This window comes from Ovis aries, chromosome 17 (genome assembly GCF_016772045.2).
Source record: "Ovis aries strain OAR_USU_Benz2616 breed Rambouillet chromosome 17, ARS-UI_Ramb_v3.0, whole genome shotgun sequence".
Taxonomy (NCBI): Eukaryota; Metazoa; Chordata; class Mammalia; order Artiodactyla; family Bovidae; genus Ovis; species Ovis aries.
Window position 1 is genome coordinate 63,195,431 of NC_056070.1, and position 24,097 is coordinate 63,219,527.

Below are 24,097 nucleotides of genomic sequence, written 5' to 3' on the forward strand. Positions count from 1 at the left end.
AGTATTCTTGCCAAGAGAACCCCAAAACTATATGAAAAGGCAAAAAGATATGACACCAGAAGATAAGCCCCCCAGGTTGGAAGGTGTCCAATATGCTACTGGGAAGAGCAGAGGGTAATTACTAATAGCTCCAGAAGGATGAAGCAGCTGGGCCAAAACGTAAATGAGGCTCAGTTGTGCGTGTCTGGTGGTGAAAGTAAAGTCCAGTGCTGCAAAGAACAGTACTGCCTAGGACATGAATCTGAGCAAACCCCAGGAGACAATGAAGGACAGGGAAGCCTGGCATGCTGTAGTCCATGGTGTCACAAAAGAGTTGGACACAACTCAGCGACTGCATAACAAAAATAAATACCCTATTTCTCTTAGCGTTACTGCCAGTTCCTTAGCTCCCTTCTATGGCTTGACTATCAGAAGTAAAAAAAATTTTTTGGCCACACCATGTGGCATGTAGGATCTTAGTTCCCAGACCAGGAGTCAAAGCTGGACACCCTGCAGTGAAAGCTCGGAGTCCTAACCACTGGACTGCCAGGCAAGTCCCAATGTTTTCAAGTCTGTCTTCAGAAATTCACCCTTTTGAGTATCCATTCATGTTAGGGATTTCCCCAGAACAAATTTTTCCTCTTTTCATTCATCAAATACTTAATGATGATCCTGTGCCTGGCACTCTGCCAGCTCCCAGGGATGGAATAAAAAATAAGGTTGTCTTGGTCCTGTCTCTTAACGTCTTTCTAAAGGAACTTAAAGTTTGGGCTAAAGGAATGAAAACAAAAAGCTAACATAAGCAAGTGAACGTAACTGCTGAAAATGTTATAAAGGGGAGGAAGACAAGTACAGGATACCCTGAGAATGTGTAACAGGTGGAGCCTACCAAACTGGGGGTCGGGGGCTTCCTTAGGGAGGTAGAGGAGGGAGAGAGACACAAGACTCAATAAAACAGGATTTGGTGACTGTTCAGGAGAACTGAGACGACCCCAGGTTTCTGCTGAGCAGCTGGTGGATGGCTGTACAATCTGGCAAAAAAGGCGACAAGAACAGGAGCAGCAGAGTCGAAGTTCCCAATGTGCTGAGGAGCAGCTGGCTCTCTGGGTCCAGAGTCCAGAAGCCACTCTACGCTAAGGACACAGACCGGGAGCTCATGACCCTCCACATGGAAACTGAAGCCACGGTTGCACGAGAGGAGGACCCGGGATGAATGCCCGAAAAGCCAGAAATCTGAAGATCAGTAAGGAGGAGGAGCTGCAAAGAAAACATGTTAAGATTGAGAAAGAAGACGACGACCCACAATAGCAAGGTGAAGTGTTTGCAAAGAGGCAGCAGGATGAGACAAGATGGTGCCTGAACCTAAAACTGCTCTACCCCTGACCCGCAGCTGACCAGTTACGTAACCTCTCTAAGCTTTAGCTAGTTCCCACCTGTGAAATGAGAATAATGACAACACCTCCCTCGAAGAGCTGTCAAAAGATTAAATGAGGCTTTCCCTGGTGGCTCAGTGGTAAAGAGCCCGCCTGCCAATGCAGGAGATGTGGGTTCGATCCCTGGCCCAGGAAGATCCCACATGCTGTGTAGCAATTAAGCTTGCGCCACAACTACTGAACCTGCGCTCTAGACCCTTCGAGGCACAGCTAATGAAGCCCTGTGCCCTAGAGCCCATGCTCTGCAACAAGAGAGCCCGCTGCAATGAGACGCCTGCCCACCGCAGCCCAGAGGAGGCTCTGAGTGCCACAACCAGAGGAAGCCCACACAGCAACCAGGACCCTGCGCAGCCCCAAAGAAAGAAAGAAAGAAAGAAAGAAAACTTTACAGAATTAAGATTAAGACAAAGCTCTACATTAGTAAAACAAATTGCTTTAAAAAAGAATGAAATGAGAATTCACACACAGAGCTGAACCCAGTAATTACTCAGTGTTCACTGCTTGTATTAGGAGGGAGAGGTCATGAGTGCTGAAGGTGGCTGAGATGTCAAGTAAGATGAAAACTGCAAGTCACTGGGTTTATTTAATGTGTGAGTCACTGATGACTTTAGCAAGAACAGTTTTAATGGAGTGAGCGGTGGGGACAGGTGTCAGGTTGGAACTGGCTGAGAAGTTAAAGGTAAGGAAATGAAGATAGCTTTTTGAAAAGCACAGTTCCAACGGAGACAGCAGCTAGAGGGCAATGAATGCAAGGTAAGGGAAGTCTTAATTTATTTTTAAAGACAGGAGATACTCAACCTTTCTTGTATGTTAACTGGAAATTATACCAGTGAAGAGGAAAGACGGATGAACAGAGAAGGATAAGTTTCCTTTTACCTTTCTAAAAAAACCCAGGACATAAAATGAAATTTCATAATAAGACACTGTGGCCTATACTGTCCAATTTTTTATCTTTAGTTATTAAAGACACATGCTGAAGTAGCTCTGGGTAAAATGATATAAGTGAAGTGAAGTTGCTCAGTCATGTCCAACTCTTTGCAACCCCATGGACTGTAGCCTACCAAGAGCCTCTGTCTACAGGATTTTCCAGGCAATAGTACTGGAGTGGATTGCCATTTCCTTCTCCAGGAGATCTTCCCAACCCAGGAATCAAACCTGGGCCTCCCGCATTGTAGACAGACGCTTTACCGTCTGAGCCACCAGGGAAGTCCTAAGATGATGTAAGGCTTGCTTGGAAATATTCCAGGAGTAAGAAAGGTAGGAAGGACAGGTTTTTTTTTTTAAGGTGAAATTGTTTTTAATTATCGAAACTGGAATGACAGGTATATGGGGGTTCCTTATGCTCTTCTGCTTTTGCCTATTTTCTGAAAACCTCCACACACACACACGAAAGGAGATTTTCTCTTCTTTACAGCAGTCTGTGAGAAGGTGAGACAATGAAAAGCATGCGAGGTGAATGAATACAGCCACTTATCTTCTGGGTTGTGAGTTCTGTCCCACAGCACCCCACAGTGGGCACCCACAATTTCCTAAAACTTCAGTCAGCAAAGGGGATGCAGATGCGGGACAGCGGATGGCCGCTCCAGCCCCTTTGCTAGCCTCCGTCCAGCTACCAGCTTACCCACTAAGAGACACCTGTACTCCCCCACCTCCCCCTTTACCATCCAGCCTAGAGATCTTCCCGTATCAGTATACAGAGCTCTTTATTTTCTTTAAACATCTGCATAGTATTCCACTGTGTGGACATACCACTTTTTTTTTTTTCCCCCAAAAGCAAATCCCTTTTGTTTCTAAAAATTCTGCTACAATTCTGTTACAAAGAGCTTTGTAAGTTATACTCACAGTCACACACAAGAAATAACACATCTACAGAGAATAAAGTTCCTGAGAATACAGTTGTGGGATGGAAGAGGAAATGCAGCATGATAAACGTGGAGGAAATGCAGCGTGATAAACATGGTCAAGCTGCTCACCAGAGAGGTTTTATCATTTTGCACTATGACCAGTAACAGACCAGCGTCTCTGTTTTCCAAAGCCTTGTCAACAGTGAGTGTTGTCCAACTTTTGAAATTTTTTTAACCAATCTAACAGATGAAGATTCATATTTCAATATGGTTTTCATTTGCGTTACTTTTATGATGTAATTAATTTCAAAGTGAATTAAAGTGAGACTGAGTAGGTTTTCATATGATTAAAAGCCTGGTCTATAAAGCATGAAATGAGCGCGCGCGCACGCGCGCGTGTGTGTGTGTGTGTGTGTGTGTGTCTGTCTGTGTGTCTGTGTGTGTGTGTAGGAGGAGGACCTGACTTGACTTTTGCTAGTGTTTTACTTGGATGACTTGACTTTTTCGTACCCTTCACATTCTGAAGCATACTGTCATTCCCTAAAAGGTAGATTAAATGTTTAAACTTGCCAAACTCCACATCTTAAGTCTGATACTATTGTTTCCTTGCTACAACTGTCAAATCAATACAGACTCTCCAGAGACATCACTTAAAGACTTCTATAAGTCTGGGTTGAAGTTTTGTTAAACCAGCCTTCCCTCCTCCACAGATCCTCTGTGCTCTGCTCTGCGTGACTAACTATACTGAGTCACTGATGTTCTTCACAATCTACTTTTCAAGGTGAAGTCCTGGCCATGTGCAAAATATCTTATGAAGAGGCTGATGAGCACTACCAGTTCTCATCTCCATTTCCTGGCCCTGCACACTACCCACTAGAGAGCTAAATGCATGGTTTCATTTAATGCTTTCTTCTATACTGGACCATTTTATTTTCCAAATAAATCTGTACTAAGGAAATCTGGTTAAAGCTGACTTGTAATATAGTTCATGGCATAATTTATAATAAAACTTTAAGAAACTTTTAACAACTTTGCAAACTGTACCAAATTTTACATAATTAGAAGTTATGATTTATTTCACAGTGTTATTTGAAATTTCATATACTTTCAACTCAATCTACCACTATGGCAGTTTTACAAAAAGCCTTTAACAGAAAGTATTATAAAATACAGAACATGAATTAAAATGGAAGCCCAGTGGTCTACCTTACTTTACAGCCTATCCTATACTTCAGACTCCACCCAAGCATCAACAGGCATGTATCGTTTCTCAGGCCCTCCAACAAGGTAAGGTGTCTGTTTCCAGGGGCTCTGGACTCACATTAAAGACAGGAATTGCTCTACACTCTGAAGTAAAAGCAATTCTTACAGAAATGCAAACAGAAACTAAATACATGCATTTGAGACACACTGAAATCAGGTTAGCCGAACGTACTAAACACAGACTCAAAGATTTGGCCAAATGAGGTAGGAGTATAGGTCCGCTGTTGAGCTGCAATATTTTATATGGTTATTACAAAAACCATTAATTCTTTAACTGCATTCCCCCAAGCCTTAACAGACAAAGACAAAGAACTACCAGAAAGTTCTCGCATATGTAAGGTTATATTCCACAACCTAAGATTTTTAGACCCATACTGGATTTTAGTAGCTGCTCTACAGTCAAGCATCTATTTCTAGCTGCTTTACCAGCAAGTGCTTAGACACATATCCTGCTAAAAATCATGCCAAACCGAGACACAGAGTGTACTGTTCTATAACGTGTCCTGTGTCAGCCTTCCAGCTATACAATGAAAGCATTCTTGTGCACCCAACAAACCAAGTCACTACTATTCCAACCCTGCACACTGACTGAGAACAGCACTTGGCCAATTTTTTGGTCTTGAGACCATCTACACTCGTAAAATTAAGGACCCTGAGAACTTCTGTTTCTATAGGTTATATCTACTGATATTTATGCCACTAGAAATTAAAAGTGAGAAAAGTTTTAAATGTTTATTTACTAATTCATTTAAATATAATAAAACCATTACAACACGAGCACATAAATTACATTTCTCAAGGAAATATAACATTTTCCAGAACAAAAGACTTAGATGAGGGGCATCCTTTTACGTTTTCATAAACCTCTTTAATGTCTGACTTAAGTAGAAGTCAGCCAGATTCTCATAATTGCTTCTGCATTCAATCTGTTGCTGTATGTTACTTTAGTTGAACTTTAAGGGAGGGAAAATCTGGCCTCACATAGATGGGCAGCTGGAAAAGGGAAGAACATTGGAATAATCTTTTCAGATAACTAAGGATATTCTTCTTTGATACTACCCTAAAATTCAGCAAGTCATCATTTCTTACAGGTTACCTGAAACGTGAAATCTGAAACCTTGTCTGTGAATTAAAAAACAAAAACAAAAAAACGATTACATTAAAACCTCATGGACTATGCTATCAAGTGGTTCTTTTATCCATGGGTGATTCTGTAACATCACACACTGGTCACTAAGTCATGTAGCTCCTCCAGATGTTGTCACATTTCATTACACAATATCTGAAAAACCTCATTTGTTAATTTCACTCTTGAGGCTAATGCTAATGGGGGCAAAATTTCCAAAATGTCTATTTTCATGCAAATTTTATCACTGGCAAAAATAACTTTTTCCCCCCTTGAAGTGACAGGCTCACTTTATTCATTTGTGAGAGACTGTCAGCCACACACTGAAGTGTGAGTAACTCCACAGTTTCTCTACAATTTATTCTTCAAGTAAAAATGGTACCCTAAGAAAACAGTAGCTAGTTCAGCTAGCATTTTAAAAGACCACACAAGTTTTTTTTTTTTAAGAGAACTAATAGTACTTTTATTTTAGCTGAAGTGCTTAACAATAACTTTTTGGGTTTTGTTTGTTTGTTTTGCTTTAAATTGAAGTATATAGTTGACTTACAATATACTAGTTTCAGGTTTTTATAGATTACACATCATACAAAGTTATAAAATACTGACTACATTCCCTATGCTGGATATTACATCTCTGTGACCTGTTTATACCTGCTGTTTGTACCTCTTAATTCCCTTCACCTGTTTGCCTCTTTCTCCCTGTGCTAACCACTAGCTCGTTTTCTGTATCTGTTTTGTTATATTTGTTTGTTTGGTTCTTTATATTCCACATTTGGTAGTCATCTTTTTCTGATTTATTTTACTAAGCAAAACACCCTCCAGCAGCTCCATCCTTGTTGTCACAAACGGCAAGATTTCATTCTTTTTTATGGTTTAGTAACATTGCACAGTGTGTGGATATGTGTGTATACACAGGTCCCCACATCTTCTTTATCCATTCATCTATCAATGGGCACTTAGGTTACTTCCACATCTTGGCTATCGTTAATAAGGCTGCTATAAGCATTAGGGTGCATTACCTTCTCAAATTAGTCTTTTTGTTTTCTTTGGATAAACAGCCAGAAAGGGAACCGCTGGTTCATATGGTAGTTCTATTTTTAATTTTTTGAGGAACTTCCATACTGTTTTCCATGGTGGCTACACCGACTGACATTCCCACCAACGGTGCAAGAGGGTTCCTTTTTCTCTACATCCTCGCCAACTCTTGTTATTTCTTGTCTTTTTGATGACAGTGATGCTGACAGGGGTGAGTGGTATCTCACCGTGGTTTTGATTTATATTTTCCTGATGATTAGCCTCGATGGGCATCTTCTCATGGGCCTGTTGACCATCTGTATATCTTTTTTGGAAAAGAAGGTCTTCTGCCCTTTTTTTTTTAGTAAGGGGAAATTTTGCATTTTATTAGAGAAAAACAAGTGTGCTCAAGCGCTGAGATTTAATAAAAGCCATTTTCACGGCTTCACCCTAAGTGAAACTTTTCTTTTTTTAAAGCAGTATGTGCGTCGTGGTGAAGAATACAATGATTACTAGTTCAGCTTGATTCGTGTTATAGCATCACAGTGACTTTTTTTCTTTTTTAACCCACCACTGCTTTTCACCGTAAGGAAAAAAAAAAGAAGTCAAAATGAAAAAGACAAATAAGTAGCATTATGAAAACAGTCTGACCCTGTAGATTCCCTGATACGGCCTGAGTAAACCCCAGTGATCCACGGGTCACAATCTGAGAACTGCTGGCTATATAAACTACTGCCTTTTCTCACATGCAATTCTAACAGATCACAAGACACCAGGGTAGCCACAATCTGTTTCTGCTTTGCAAAACATCCGACTTCAAATACAATGTGCAGAATATGACTTATATTCTAGACCTAAGAAATGGTACAATCTTTCCCTTAACGGTGAAATACACTGAAACAGAAATTAATTTGTATTTTTATCTAAAATATTGTCTATCACAATGTTCAGAGTGATGGTCTTTCACATTTTTTTCTTATTTTCAGGGAAAAAACAGCCAAGCATATATTCTAAATATAGTAATGGAATAAGTATCTTATCAGATGAAATTTTAACAAATCTTCATGTGTAAGATACAAAACAAAGAACAAGCTAGTGGAGGTGATGGAATTCCAGCTGAGCTATTGCAGATTCCAAAAGATGATGCTGTGAAAGTGCGGCACTCAATATGCCAGCAAATCTGGAAAACTCAGCAGTAGCCATAGGACTGGAAAGGGTCAGTTTTCATTCCAAAGAAAGGCAATGCCAAAGACTGTTCAAACTACTGCATAATTGCACTCATCTCACATGCTAGCAAAGTAATGCTCAAAATTCTCCAAGCCAGGCTTCAATAGTACATGAACCAAGAAAGTTCCTGATCTTCAAGCTGGATTTAGAAAAGGCAGAGGAACCAGAGATCAAATTGCCAACAACCCACTGGCTCATCGAAAAAGTAAGGGAGTTCCAGAAAAACATCTACTTCTGCTTTATTGATTATGCCAAAGCCTGGGACTGTGTGGATCACAACAAATTGTGGAAAATTCTTAAAGAGATGGGGATACGAGACCACCTTACCTCCCTCCTGAGAAATCTGTATGTAGGTCAAGAAGTAACAGCTAGAAATGGACATGGAACAAACTAGTTCCAAATAGGGAAAGTCGTACGTCAAGGTTGGATATTGTCACCCTGCTTATTTAACTCATAAGCAGAGTACATCATGCAAAATGCTGGGCTGGATGAAGCACAAGCTGGAATCAAGATTGCCAGGAGAAATATCAATAACCTCAGATATGGGTATGACACCACCCTAGTGGCAGAAAGTGAAGAGGAACTAAAGAGCCTCTTGATGAAAGTGAAAGAGGAGAGTGAAAAAGTTGGCTTAAAATTCAACATTCAGAAAACTAAGATTATGGCATCTAGTCCCATCACTTCATGGCAAATAGATGGGGAAATAATGGAAGCAGTGACAGACTTTATTTTGGGGGGCTCCAAAATCACTGCAGATGGTGATTGCAGCCACGAAATTAAAAGATGCTTGCTCTTTGGAAGAAAAGCTATGACCAACCTAGACAGCACATTAAAAAGCAGAGACATTACTTTGCCAAAAAGGTCCATCTAGTCAAAGCTATGGTTTTTCCATTAGTTGTGTATGCATGTGAGAGTTGGGACTATACAGAAAGCTGAGCGCCGAAGAATTGATGCTTTTAAACTGTGGTGTTGGAGAAGCCTGTTCAGAGTCCCTTGGACAGCAAGGAGATCCAACCAGTCCATCCTAAAGGAAATCAGTCCTGAATATTCATGGAAACGACTGATGCTGAAGCTGAAATTCCAATACTTTGGCCACCTGATGCAAACAGCTGACTGATTGGAAAAGACCCTGATGCTGGGAAAGATTGAAGGTGGGAGGAGAAGGGGACGACAGAGGATGAGATGGTTGGATGGCTGGCATCACTGACTCGATGGACGTGAGTCTGAGCGAGCTCTGGGAGTTAGTGATGGACTCTGGAGAGAAGCCTGGCATGCTGCAGTGCATGGGGTCGCAAACAGTCGGATGCAACTGAACTGAACTGAAGATACAGAAAATAAGACAGTCATCGAAGATGGTTACAATCTAGTAAAGAGACACTGCACAAGACAAGGTGGAAGAATGTAACATTTAATAGAGAAATTTGGAAAGTTTCCAAAAGAGGGTGAGATGGGGTTTGGGGAGACTGGAATTCAAATATGACCTGTATTTTTTTAGCTGTCCTTTTAGATGAATTAAGGTATGGAAGTTAGCTGCTGTTTCCTATGTGAAAAGCAGTATTATTAACCAGAACAGCAGTATTTTACCTGCAATAGTGTTTAGTGCTGAATCAAGATTCTCAATTGATGTGATGTGACTAAATAAATCTTAAAATATATATACACGTAACTGCAATGTTGTTGATGCTTAGTTTTAGAAAAACTAAAACTAAGCATTTAGCTTTGTGGCTCTCTGAAATAAAATTCTACTATAAAGGAATGTTATATTTAATTGTAAAACATAAGCTTCTAGCATTTGGTTAAAAATAAAAAAGTATGGCCAAATAAGAAATCACAGAAACTTCTTTGTCCTTTTCTTAACATGTACACCACGATCTTAAACACAATTTTTAAAAAACTTAGTGTTATTTTAAAAATTCAAATAATAAATAAATGTGAAATAGTGAGTCCCATTTTTAACAAAAGGAGGATTATGTGATATACTGGTCTTCAGCATGCTTCTTCCTGTAACGGTTTTCCAAGCTGTTCTTTTAAATTTCTTCATAGCAGAGTGAATTATATGTGCATGCTTACAGCAGCTTTATCCAAAATTGACAAAAACTGCAAACAATCCAAATACCATCAACTAGTGAAAGGATAAACTGTGGTACCTTTATACAGTGAAGTACTCAGCAATAAAAAGCCACCAACTCTTGAGCAATCCACTATGGATGAATCTCTAGTGCATTATGTTTAGTGAAAGAACCCAGACTCAAAGTACTACAAATATACCCCGTTTATATGACATTCTAGAAAAAAATCTCATGGGAGAACAGAGACTAATTTCCAGGGGCTGGGAGGAGAGGATGATTACAAAGGGGCATAAGGGAACTTTTGGAGGCAATGGAAACATTCTATTTCTTGATTATGATGGTTGGGCCAAGACTGTGTGTTGTGAAAATCCACAGAACTCTACAGCTACAAAAAAGTGAATTTTACTGTTTGTAAATTGTACCTTAAGAAATCTGACTTTCAGGAAAGTAGGGGGAAAAGGGATGACTGGTTGATGTATTAAGAATAGATTACAGAAACAATCTAAGGGTTCAACAACAGATGAATGGATAAAGAAAATGTGGAAAATATATATTTTATATAAAAATATAAAAACAAAATGACTACTCAAACACAGAATGAAATTTTGTCATTTGTAACAACATGAATGGACCTGTATTATGCTAAGTGCAGTAAGTCAGACAGAGAAAGACAAATATTATAATGATATATAACTGCACATGTGGAATCAAAAAAATACAGCTAGTGAATAAAACATAAGAAAAAAGAAACACAGATATCGAGAAGAAACTAGTGGTTAACAGTAGGGAGAGGCACGGAGGAAGGAGACGATGGTAGAGGATTACGAGGTACAAACTACTATGTGTAAAGTAAATAAGCTCCAAGGATATACAGTGTAGCACAGGGAATATGGTCAATTTACAGTAATTAGAAGTAGAATGTAACCTTTAAAACTGTGAATCACTATGCTGTACACCTGAAACTTACATAAATATTGTATATCAACTATACAAAAATAAATACATATTAACCTGGAGAGTGGGGGAACAGATTCCAGTGGGGTAAGAAAGAAGCAGAGAGAATGGGCTACTGCGGTAATCCAGGCGCAAGGTGACAGAAGGTAGCTGGCACAGGGGTAAAAGTCATGGTAGAGATGAGAAGTGATCTGGTTCCATTTCTATGTTGAAGACAAGCTCTGCCGAATATCCTGGTAAGAGTGAGCATGGAGCAGGAGAGAAAGAGGAGCAAAGGATTTGATTACCATGGTTTTAGCCCCGTCAAGTGGAAAGATGGAGTCACCATCAAGCCAGATGGGAAGGCTACAGATGGAACGATGTGTGTCTGTGGAGGCAGGCAAAGGGGGTGGGGAGCGGGATCAGGAACTCAGTTCTAGTTCTAGTCTGCTATAAACAGACATAATGCCACTACTTAAACTCATGGTTTGTTTCTTCTGTAAACACCACTGCATTCTCCATTTCAGCCGGAAGTCCTACTATGTAGACTTTGTTGTGACTCTAAAAGGAAGCCCAGCCACCACACAGTTCTGCTCACTGCAGCTTGAAGAATTTACCAGTTCTCCCCGCAAGTTAAGCCTGCTTCTCCTACAAAAGGGAAGAGTGGGTTCCCGATCTTTGGCTCCTTTGATCAGGTTCCACTCACACCCCTGTAGAAGAAATCCCTCCATGTTACTACTTCTGTATTTCACTCCCTACGTTAAATGTTTACCCCTCCAGTTTATGTGAAGGAGAGGTTGTACACTTCGGGAGTTCATATCTGAATCACTCATATTTCTCATACAGCTGCTCCTTCCTATCATGGAGTTTTTCATTTCCACTAACAAAGGGCATGCTTAATGGAAACAGAAACAGCTTCTCATTTCTGCTATCTCTTAGCAGTTCCTCTGAAGTTCTGTAGCTCCCAATCCTTTCTGCAGGGGCTCTCTACTGTCTCCTTTACATCGACTATCATTTTAACCTGAGAGTTGGAAAGACAGAGAAAGCTACTATAGATTCCTACTGAAAGGTTTCTTCTCTGAAGGGATGCCAGTCCTGTCTCTGATGGTAGCACTGTCACCTAGAAACCAAAATCCTCAGCTGACATAACATTTCCAGGCTAATCTAATTCCTAGGAAACTACTTGGCACAGCTCAATCCATAAAAACCAGCAGGGCATTCGCCTTTAATACCGCCAACAATCTTAACTCTCAGACTGTAAATTCCTAATCGTAATTATAGCTGCTTGGTTTCACTGACCATTTAGTATGTGTAGGTGCTGTGCTACGTGTTTTAAATAAATCAGTCCACGTGACACTCAAAATAATTCTGTGACAAAGTTATCATTACTGTTAATCCTATTTTACACGTGCCAAATTAGCTTTCAATTTACAATAACATTCATAAAAACAGGAGGTATTACATCAACCTTAGAAATAAAATAAGCACCGAGTACTTAAAATTTGGTTTGAATGTCCAATATTTAGGCCGTATACTAAGGAGTAGAGTATGGCATTTAATTAATCCCCAATGGACCATGAAAGATCGGTCTCTGCCTTAGACTGTTGTTTTCTGGCTCTAATGTTTGAACGAAAAAGGAAAAATAGAGGTTTTCTTAGAGAAAATGGGTTGTTTGAAAATGTCAAGTTGCTCTCACAGCAGTTCAGGGCTCACTGTGCTGTTCAGGCAACTTGTTTGCACACTGTTGCTTAATGTAAGAGATCTGACTGCAAGGAAGACTCTTCAAAAAACAGGCGTTTGGGACAGATGTTTTACTGAGCCCTTCCGAAGTATATGGGGTACTTTATGCACCACATCAGCCCTGTGACAATATGGTGATAACTCTTGGCTCGTGATCTCAAGACTACCATCTAAGTAGGAAGAGAAAACACACATAAACAACTCTAAGTGACCCAGCAAGAGACTAAAATCCAGTAAAAGGAGCAATACACGAGCGGACAGGAGAGGAGGAAGAGACTACTTCTGACCAGAGTTCAACTCAGCCTCTTGTAAAGAGGCGGAAACCAGCGGGGAGAACATTCAGAAGCAAAGGCTCCAAGAGGAATGTGGCCAACGACAAGGAAGTGTGGGGTGTGCTAAGTACTTGGAGGTAACCTGGAGCACAAGGACCAGAGGGGAAACAGAGGAAAACAAGACCAGTTAGGCTGCGGGCAGACAGGCAACAGGCCTGAAAAAAGGGGGAGTGACCAGGAGACCGCCTAGACAGGAAAGACTATTGGAATCATTTTAAGTAGAAGACAGGCAGAATGGCCAGCACTTGGCAGCTGACTTGATACAGTGGAGTAAGAGAGAAACAGGAGGAAAGCCGGGTAAATAAGAGGGTGGCAGTACAGTAATAAAAATAAGCATGAAGCAGAGGAGGAGAGACAGGAGCATGTGAGGAGGACCGGGAAAGAGTTTTTCCTTATATACTGAGCTTCAAGTGACAGCTATGGAAGTGGTGAGATCCACTTGTTTGTTTTATATAACTCAAGTGGGCTGCCAATGTGAGGCTAGAGCTCAAAACTGAGATTTCATCTTAACATACACATATGAAAGGTGATTATAAATTTGCAGAGCCCTGACCTATGAAGGATGAGATGGTTAGAGAGCATCACCGACTCAATGGACCTGAATTTGGGCCAACTCCAGGATGCGGTGGAGGACAGCGAAGCCTGGAGTGCTGCAGTCCCTGGGGTTGCAAAGAGTCAGATGTGAGTCAGCAACTAAACAACCACCACCTTTGTAGACTGAGAATAAATGTGTGTCAAGGATTAGACACTTTCACTTACATTCTTCTTTAGTCCTAATGAGATAATACTTATCTCACAAGATTACTTATCACTATTTCCTGAAATTTTAGTACTTGGCCTATCAATTCTTCCTAGCTTGTGGGTTCACAGTTAGAACTCTTATGTTCCCCCTAGTCTGGAAAGCAGAAACAAAGCACACCTCACCAGGCTGAGTTTTAGAAGTATTCAGTTCATAACAGGCAGACAAGCTAGTATATGAGAATCTTTTAGTTCATTTTTATTCCTCCAAGCTCCCTATCTCTTTAGCACCATCACACGAGCTACCCAATTTCAAGCCAAGTGTGCCACGCATGGTTAATAAGGGGCCACAGTAGTGAGAGGGGCTCAGCGGTCCAGAAGTCAGCTTGGTGATCTCCTACAGCGGTGGTGAGCGGCGGGGGGGACGACAGGACGCCGCCCTCTGCAGTGCCCTTTAAGACACTGTGGAAAAGGTTGGAGGCGGGGCCACAACAGCAGCCACCTGGACACCCAACCTTCAGGAGGTGGGCAGCAAAAGAGGGCCAAGGGTGTTGCCACAGACAGAGCAGTTAGCAGCCCACTACAACAAAGAAAGACATTTTCTCCAGATGGCCCATGTGACACTGCCTTCTGCGACTGTAAAATTCTTTTCCTACTAGAATGACCAGGAGCAGTTGTACTATTCTCATTATGAATGGTATGAAAAGCACTAAATGAAGGTCTTAAACTGGTTTAACCAAAGATAAAAACAACCTTTTGGGTCTCCCTTTCCATAATTCTGTGTTTCATTAATGAATAATAAAACAAGTATTCATCTGTGTACACCGTGAGTAAAACGTGCCAAAAATACACGGTAATAAACCTTTCCATGTCATCACATGGAATCTGATATGTCTTTAAAAAAAAAGTACAAGCCTCCAATAATTGAAACATACATTTCAGAATTACAATACTTGAGACGGAAGAGAACTGGTCTACAATTACTTTATAGCAATGAAAAATGAAGTTTAGACAGCTTACTTAGCTTGTTGCTTTAATATTTTCTCCTGGTTTTGAACTTCAATGTTATCACCATAGGGGTGTTATATACCAGCTATTGGTGAACATCTTTTCTGTTCTGTTGGACCACAATATCCTGGAAAACAGGGACCCTGTTCTAATTTTCTTTTAATGATATCCAACAGAGTGTCCTATGCATACAGAAAGAAAGTGAAAGTGAAGTTGCTCAGTCGTGTCCGACTCTTTGCGACCCCATGGCCTGTAACCTACCACGCTCCTCCATCCATGGGATTTTCCAGGCAAGAGTACTGGAGTGGGTTGCCATTTCCTTCTCCAGGGGATCTTCCCGAACCAGGGATCAAACCCAGGTCTCCCACATTATAGGCAGACGCTTTACTGTCTGAGCCACCAGGGAAGTACAGAGTGCATAGTAAATGTTTGTGAAATCAATCATCACTCAGAAAAGAAGGAAGGAAGGAAACTCTCAGCCAAATAACATATTGTTCTAAAGCTCAGAGTGAAAAATCTCCTTTCTATAATGGCAACCACACTGTACTTAACCATCCTCCTGATTCACAAAGGCTAAGCATGTAGTCCTCACTGAGCAGGAGCTCTGGTTATCTCTCATTTCACAAATTCTATGAAACCTTATTCCTTACAGTTGAATAAATGATCGAGAATTCTTCCAGCAAAGTCCAGAATCTCTAACCTTTAACTTACTCCGTTGCCACTCTCACAACAAAACAAAGGAAGCGTAACATCTGACAGTCAAAAAGAAAATCTTAAGAGAAAATGCTTTTCTGGTTTCAAATCCTTTGCTGAAATGAGGGTCTTTTTTCTTCTACAATATTATCCCCCCTTAAAAGATCTTTTATATGAAACTGAAAATACCTTGGGAAAAAAAAACAATATCCTTACGCCCTACCCAAAAAACTTAATGAAAAAACAAAATTTTGTATGGTCTCTGAAAGTTAGTAATATAGAAAGCTGGAACAATGTATACAAAAAGGCCCTGGTATTGTAGGATCACAAGAAAACAGCTAGCCTGGGAAAATAAAGAGAGGTGAACCATTCCTAACATCTTAACAGCCACTTTAAGCAACCACTTGTTCTTAAAAATACCACAGGCCCCCTGGGAATTCTTAGATCTGGTTGGTAACTTGAACTTAGCAACTTGTCTTGCAAAGGAACTGTTCTATTTGAAACAGGCATTAATGGAAGAATATTATGTAATCTTACCATATTCTTTGAACTTTTTATGGAATTAAAATGAATTCACGACTCAAAATGAAGATAATGTTTACAACAGATCCAAGCAGACACATGCGCCATCACTGCTATAATACAACTCTCTTATCTTGGGCACGCAAAGCTGGCCACCAGCAACGCTGCTCATCTCTGCACAAGCCTGCAGTTCCTCCCATCAAGAGGCAGAGTAGACTTCCCCTCCCCTTGAGTCCTGCTTACCCCTGTGATCGCTCCACCAGCAGACTGCTACAGAGGTAAGGCTGTGCCAATTTGGGGCCTAGCTCAAAACAGACTTGGCAGCTTCCATTTTTGCTCTCTTGGAGCCCGAAGCTGGCAGGTAAAGAAGTCTGGGCTCTACTGCTAGAAGCAAGAGGCCATGTGGAGAGAGGCCCGGTAGCAGAGCAGACTACACGAGAGGCTGTAGGGAGGGGTTCAGACACCTTAACAGGGAGGCCAGCAGATACCACATGGAGCAAAGACAAACCAACTCAACTGAGACCAGCCCTAACTGCAAATCCACAGAGCAAACATACTCTTTCTGAAAGGACAGAATTAGAAATGGTGGACAGTGGCTGCCAGTGGTTAGGAATGGAAGCAAGGGTAGCAGATCAGCCTCAAGCAGGAGGTGGGTGTGGGGTATGCTCATAAAAAGGCAACATGAGGGGCACTTTTTAATTTTTTAAACTATTTAAAAAATATTTCTTTATTTGGTTGCTTCAGATCTTAGTTGTGACACGCAAGATCTTCAATTGCTGCATGGGGGATCTAGTTCCCTGACCAGGGATCGAACCCCTGGGCTCATGGTGTTAGCCACTGGTCCACCAGGGACGTCCTCAAGGGTCCTTTTTTAGTGTCAGTCCCGCTCAGAACCTTGGGTTGGTGGTGGCTATACAGACACAGGTGATAAAACCATGCAGACCTTAACACATATACATGTGCACACATACCTGTGCAGATAAAATTGATAAAATCTGAGTAAGATCAGTGGATTGCATCAATGCCAATATCCTGACTGTGAAACTACACTACAGCTTTGCAAAGCTTACCAATGGGAGAAACTGGGCAAAGGAGGCATGGGATCTCGCTACATTATTTAAAAAAAAAATTTTTTTAACAACTGTATGTGAATCTACAATTTTATCTCAAATTTAATGCCAATTAAAAACGGTTATTTTAAGCTATGAGATTTTGAAGTGGTTGTGCAGTAATAGTGACACCGAGCAGTAAACTTTAAAATAACTAACAGCTCAGCTTTTAAGAGAAAACTTAAGGGTGTGCTCAGTCGTGTCTGACTCTTTGCAACTTGCAACTCTTCGAGAGCCTATGGACTATAGCCCACCAGGCTCCTCTTCTATCCACGGGATTTTCCCATGGATTGGGTTGCCATTTCCTTCTCCAAGGGATCTTGCCAACCCAGGGATCAAACCCTCATCTCCTGCACGGGCAGGTGGATTCTTTGCCACCGCCACCGGGGAAGCCCCAGATTTCCTGGATATAGCGCTGACGTTGCCGAGGGCTAGCAGCAGTAGAGTGCATTATTTCCCCTAGCTTATTTGCCTTCGACCAAACAGCCCTCAATTACACACTGATGTTCCCTCCAATGTTCCCTCCCATGTTAGAGAGGCATGGGAAGAGACAAAAGTCACACATGAAAATGTTTAATACTGTCAATAACACACTTTCCCCACATTTTAACATCTCTGAAGTTGAAGTGTTTTAAAATTGACAGTTTTTTAAAATATTTATTTATTTGGCTGCTCCAGGTCTCAGCTGTGGCATGTGGGATCCTTAGTTGGGGATGCGGGATGTAGTTCCCTCATCAGGGATCGAAACTTGGCCCCCTGCATTGGGAGCTTGAAGTCTTAACCACTGAATCACCACGGGAAGTCCCCCCTCCACCTTTTTTCTTTTTTTAGTGGCACAAACATAATGGGGTCATTTTAAATTAGCAGTCTTAGGTTAGCTGAAAGACATTAAAATATGAGCTTTCTTGAAGTTCAAATATGTATTTAGCTGCATTTTAAACACAAAACATTTGTGTTTTTTATAGCTGTTTCCTGTTTTCTAAGTCACTATTATCTTAAGTTTTTATTACATATGTTGTTCAGTGGCCCAGTCATGTCCAACTCTTTGCAACCCCCTGGACTGCAGCACATCAGGCCTCCCTGTCCCTCACCATTTCCTGGAGTTTGCCCAAGTTCATGTTCATTCCATCAGTGCTGCCGTCCAGCCATCTCATCCTCTGATACCCTTTTCTCCTTCTGCCCTCGATCTTCCCCAGCATCAGGGACTTTACTAATGAGTCGTCCGTTTGCATCAGACAGCATCAGTCCTTCCAGAGAACATTCAGGGTTGATCTCCCTTAAGATTGACTGGTTTGATGTCCCTGCTGTCCAAGGGACTTTCAGGAGTCTTCTCCAGCACCACAATAGGAAGGCATAAATTCTTTAGTGTTCTGCCTTTTTTACGGTCCAGCTTTCACAAATGTACATGACCACTGGGAAGACCAGGGGTCTTATTACATATTACTTAATACTTCTTACATATAGTTAAACTTATGTATTACATAAATATGGTCTACAATAGTATAATCCAAAATGTATCTCATGGAATCATAGTTTTTCAAAATATTCCTTTCTTGTGGAAAAGGGTTCCGTAGTTCAGTTAGTAGGGAAATACTGTCCTAGCCATTAAAATCTAGATTTCTCCAAGTCTACAAAAGTCACTCCTCTGCCAGCGCTGGAATTGGAAACTCTCAAAGAAGACAAAAACAAATTTATAATTCTCTCCATGGGAACTGCATACAACATTTCTGAAATGTTCCTTAGATGACCTGGATGTTTCTAAATATAATTTTAAATGCCCCATCTTTTCATTGATTCTATATTCCAGCAGTTACGAAAGTCTTATAACAACCGATGTATTAATATAAACTGGGGCTTCCCTGGTGGTTCAGTAGTAAAGAATCTGCCTGTCAATCAATGCATGAGACACAGGTTCGATCCCTGGGTCGGGAAGTTCCTGGAGAAAGAAATGGCAACCCACTCCAGTATTCTTGCTTGGGAAACCCCTTGGCAAGAGGAGCCTGGAGGGCTACAGCCCATGGTGTCGCAGAGTCAGACACAACCGAGAGACTAACCACCACCAGCAGCAATTTAGTAAAGGCCTCCAGACACTGAGATGAGGAACTGAACACAGCACCACCATGACTGCTTTTTCAGAAGCAGCAGTAAATAAAACATCATTTAATAATTTAGCCTGAGTATTATTAATGGTTTTAATCACACTATGAAAACATACCCAAGTATATTCTCACATAATCCTAATCTACTCTCTCTACAGAGAAATCTGTTTTTGTCACAGTTTTACGCACCTTTATTCCTAAAACAATACCTATGACTAAACAGATTACAGTTCTCAGTTCTTCACTCCATCCTTAGTAGAATTATACACCTGTGTTGGCTGTCATGTGACTTTGCAATCTCACTCTGTGGAAACAGTTTATTCCTGGCCCCACTGATGCTGCGCTTGGCCATATAATTTACTTTGGGTACTAAAACTGGGAGAAGTTATCAGCGTGCCAGTTCCCAGATGAAGCCTTAAGAGACAATGCATTTCTAGTTACCGTCTGAAACTCCTGCAACCCTATGTGAGAAGAACATGTAGCCATATGCCCAGGGAGCCACCGCTCTCAGCCTAGGCTCCAGAGCACAAACTGAGGAAAGCGACCTGAACCTGGCCAGAAGTTCAAGCCCAGCCTGGCCTAGACAAGCAAAGCCTAGATCAGCAGAACTACACCAACCCGAATACCCACAAACAAAAATAAATGTTGTGGGTTGTAATCCACTGAGGTTTTGAGGCTGTTACCCAGCAAGGGGGGGAAAGGCCACCAGAGCTATACCAGGAAATTATCTTGGATACAGTTCACATGCAATGCTGAAACCCACTCAATGCTCATCTCATTCTCCTCACTGATGCCCACAGGGGGATGTTTAAGCCACCTTATTCACTTTTTTGTCCTGTTACTTATCAGAATTAACTGGAAGGGTCATATAGAGATGATGTTTCAGACAAAATTCAAGTTACCCTGGTCACTAAAAGCCCAACCTTTGTGTCAAATAAGACTATCACTGAGCAAAAGTGAAAACATTCTTCACCACCCCTTTAGAATGAAAACTCAGACAGTGATTATGAATACGGCCCATGCTTATTATTTAATACAAAGGAGTCAGTTTTGCTTTACAAAAGCTACAAAACATTTTACCAACAGAAATACTTGAGAATAAAAAAGCATAGGGCTTTCCTGGCGGCTCGGTGGTAAAGAATCTGCCTGCTAAGGCAGGAGACATGGGTTCAATCCCTGGTCCAGGAAGATCCCACAAGCTGCAGAGCAACTAAGCCCGTGTGCCACAGCTACTGGAGCCTGCTCTCCACAGTGAGAGAAGCCACCTCGACAAGAAGCCCGCACACCGCACCTAGAGAAAAGCCATGCAGCAACGAAAATCCAGCACAGCCAAAAATAAACAAATAAAATTATTAAAAAAAAAATAAAAGGACACAGACATCCAAAGGATCTGCAGGAAAGGCCAGAATAAGAATATGGTTGGTCTTCTGAGGAAAGATGGGCTTTCTGGACTCAGCAGGTCACCAGATGCAGACTCGCACGTGGGGAATGCACACTTTTTTCCGCAGCAGAGCAGCTCTACAGAGACAAGGGCGACTGTGCAATGGCCCCTTGCCGCTATTTCTAGCACACGCTTCCTTTCCTAACAGAACGCTGGCCTGGGCTGCACCCGAGAAGCTCGAGCTTATACCAAATCCTGACCAAAGATAAGCATGCAACCCAAGACAGACAGATCAACAGGATCAGTGAGAGTCCACTGGGCCTTCTATTTAAGCCACCAAGGAACTCTCAGAGTGAAGAAACAAATCTTGCCCAAAGGCAGGGCTACCTGGACTTTTCAATTACTGTTCTAGAAAAGCCTCAGTACTGCTTAAGCCCCTGGGCTTTCTATTGTATTCTTTGCTTCCAAACATTCACCTGGTAAGACTTTTAGAGTTACCAAGGAGCACGTGAGTACCAAAGTACTATACATCAGCCACCAGTCCAAGAAAGTGGGCAGACTCAGAATACTCAATGAGCTACCTTCAACTCATCTTTAAGAGCCCTTCTCTTTCAATAACCAAAGGTGGAAAACAGCATACTACTACTCCTAACTCCATGGCTACATTGTATGTAGATATATCTGATAATTTCACTCAATGAACTAGTCAACAACTATATTACCTAACAATAAGATTATTAAACGGGGCAATTCTATTCCTAGGTGGATACTCAAGAAAACTGAAAAAACATGTTCACGCAGAGAAAGAACATGTACACAGATAATTCATAATCACTCAGGAATGGATAAGCAAACTTTGGTATATCCATGTAACATGGACCATAAAAAGGGATGAAGTGCTGACATATGCTACTACCTGGATGAATCTTGAAAACACTATGCTAAGTGAAAGAAGCGAGGTGCGTAAGGCCACACGTTGCATGACTTCAATCATATGACGTGTCAGAAGAGGGAAATCTATAGAGACTGAGAGGGGATTAGTGGCTTCCTAGGGCGGCAGGGGTGGGGGTGGGGGGGTGGGATCGGAGAACGGAGTGACTGTACATGTGAGCTTCTTATGGGAGGAATAAAAATTAGATCATGACGGTGGCATAACTAAAACCCAGAGAACTATGTACGAAGAAAGGATGAATTCTATGTTAATTACATCTCAATAAAGCTGTTATTTTAAAAAACAATAAAAGCTTTGAACTGTTCATATCTTTATTATTCACTTGGTTTTCTTGGCTATGCACTTTTGAATAAAAAGATTACTTATATGCAAAACATCTGGGCTGTCTCCTTCCTGCAACTCAGTTTTTTATTATTATAGATTCCTGAAACCTTGTTGCAAGAGGATAAATAAAAGGCCACATTACATATTTTCCTTAAAAGAGTGAAAACAGAAACTGCCTCATCTGTTCCTTCATGTGAATTAGGTTAAATTACTTGACTGTAAAAGTCAGAAGTTCTGGAATATGAAACAAAATGTGTTAATTGGGCAAGTCCCAGTCTGTGCTTTATACAATTAGCCCAATGTTACAAAAACAACTACCCCTTGTTATCTAAATCTATTCAGTTTCTGATTTGGAATGTGAAAGGTCAGACACAGAGTGATAACTGAATTTTCCTTGGGTTGCAGTCTCAGTATCTGACTGCCTCACAATTACAACTTCTTCAAAGCAAAATAAGCATCAATGTAACTTCTCTTTCTCCTCTGACTGCTAATCAATAAATAGCCTGAATCACAGCTTGCACATTTAAATATGCACCAGTACTATTAGGCATTTAAGGAAAACATGACATAGTAACTATGACATCCTAAGCTTCTACCACACCACAGCACTAGCTTCCTATCTGGAACGGCAAAGCTAAGGATCTGCAGGCTGGATTTATTTTGATCATCACCAGAGACTGTTTTGAATCTCTTCTACTGGACTGTAGCAGTACAGAGAGAAAATAAAGTGCAGCTCTTAAGCTGTGGTGGGTGGCAAAACAAAGGGCAGAACCTGATTTTTGAGACAGTGGGTCAGCAGCACACACAGGAAGTTGATCCTTAGGTAGAGTGATAAGAGAAAACAGTCATGAAAGTTCTCAGATGGGCTATCTGACTGATAAAAGTAACAATGCCAGCGCACACCACAAAGTTAAAGACATCTATTAACACACACAAATATCAGAAAACTTTCGTGTCTCGACAGAACAAAACATTATATTACACTCCAAGTTACAGAGGGCAGGCGGAACCTCACCAACAGCTTAAAAGACGTTCCTGTGAAAAATGTTGCCGAACAGATTACTTTTCAAAGATAGAGAAAAGGGAAAAAAAAACAGTATTAAAGACAGAGCACTAACATTCAGTTAATGGAAAAAAACAGCAAGGCTTTTTTTTTTTAATGCAAAAGAACAGGATCTGATCAATGATCTGGAAGCTCCAAGAGGCAGTACACACAGACACACAACTACACATTTTGCACTATTTCTAGCTTGAAATATATTAAACTATAGCCTCAAACGAGGAGAGTGAGTTCCTGAGCCCATTGCCAGGAGTGCAGCTACATGAAGGACCACTGAGCCTATGCTCCATTCAAGAGCATTCACACCATGAGGGCTCACAGTTCTACTAATATATGTCTGGGTCCCCAGGTGGCAGATACATATATTATATAAATTACATAGGGACATTTTTGTTGACTTGTATTAGGAACAAAGTATATATTTGGTATACCTGTTCTCTCTCAGAAAGCATTAATTACCTGTTCTATCTGTTTTTGATACAACACTTTTTGATTCAAAGATTTGTGTATAACCGGTCTCCTTCCTTACTTCTAATCCCTGACTGCCGAGAATGCTCTCGTCAGGATCATGTGTGACTCTCAAAACCGGTGTCCATGCCGTTCTTATTTAACTTGCTCTCTGAGCAGCATGTTGATTTCTACCCCTTCTTCTTGAAACTTTCCACTTTTGGTTTCTCTGATGCCACAACCCACTGGCTTCCTCCCACGTCAGTGGTCATTCTTCTTCAGTCACCTCTGCTGGCTCTTTCTCTTGGAGTCCTCAGGGTTCTGTCACCTACAAACTGGCATCTGCCATTTACCTCCACAGGCCTTCCCTGGTGGCTCAGTGGTAAAGAGTCCACCTGCCGATGCAGGAGATGCAGGTTTGATCCCTGGGTTGGGAAGATTCCCTGGAGAAGAAAATGGTAACCCACTCTTGCCTGGAAACGCCAGGCAACAGAGAAGCCTGGCGGGCTACAGTCCATGAGGTCACAAGAGCGTCAGACACAACTGAGCTGTAACAATTTACCTCTACAAGGATAAAATGATGAGCTACTGCAGCTGCTGACCTTCCACACCCCCTGAAATGAGCTCAGGGTGGCCATCAGAAATGAAGCACCCTGGGCTCCGCAAAAAACTGGCAGAAGAAGTCTCCACATAGACATTTTCAAGAGATGACTTTATTTATGAGTGCAGTTCTTCCATTTCCTTCTATCTTGAAAAGCACTAAAATCCTTCTTGGTGAAGTCCGATCCTAGTGACCAGCAGAAA

General features: G+C 41.3%; 1 protein-coding gene across 3 annotated transcripts in view; it reads right to left on the minus strand.

The window, feature by feature from the left end:
- Positions 1 to 24,097, minus strand: part of SPPL3 (signal peptide peptidase like 3) — a 100,064-nt gene that overhangs the window by 34,380 nt on the left and 41,587 nt on the right. The gene's annotated exons all lie outside the window — the stretch shown is intronic.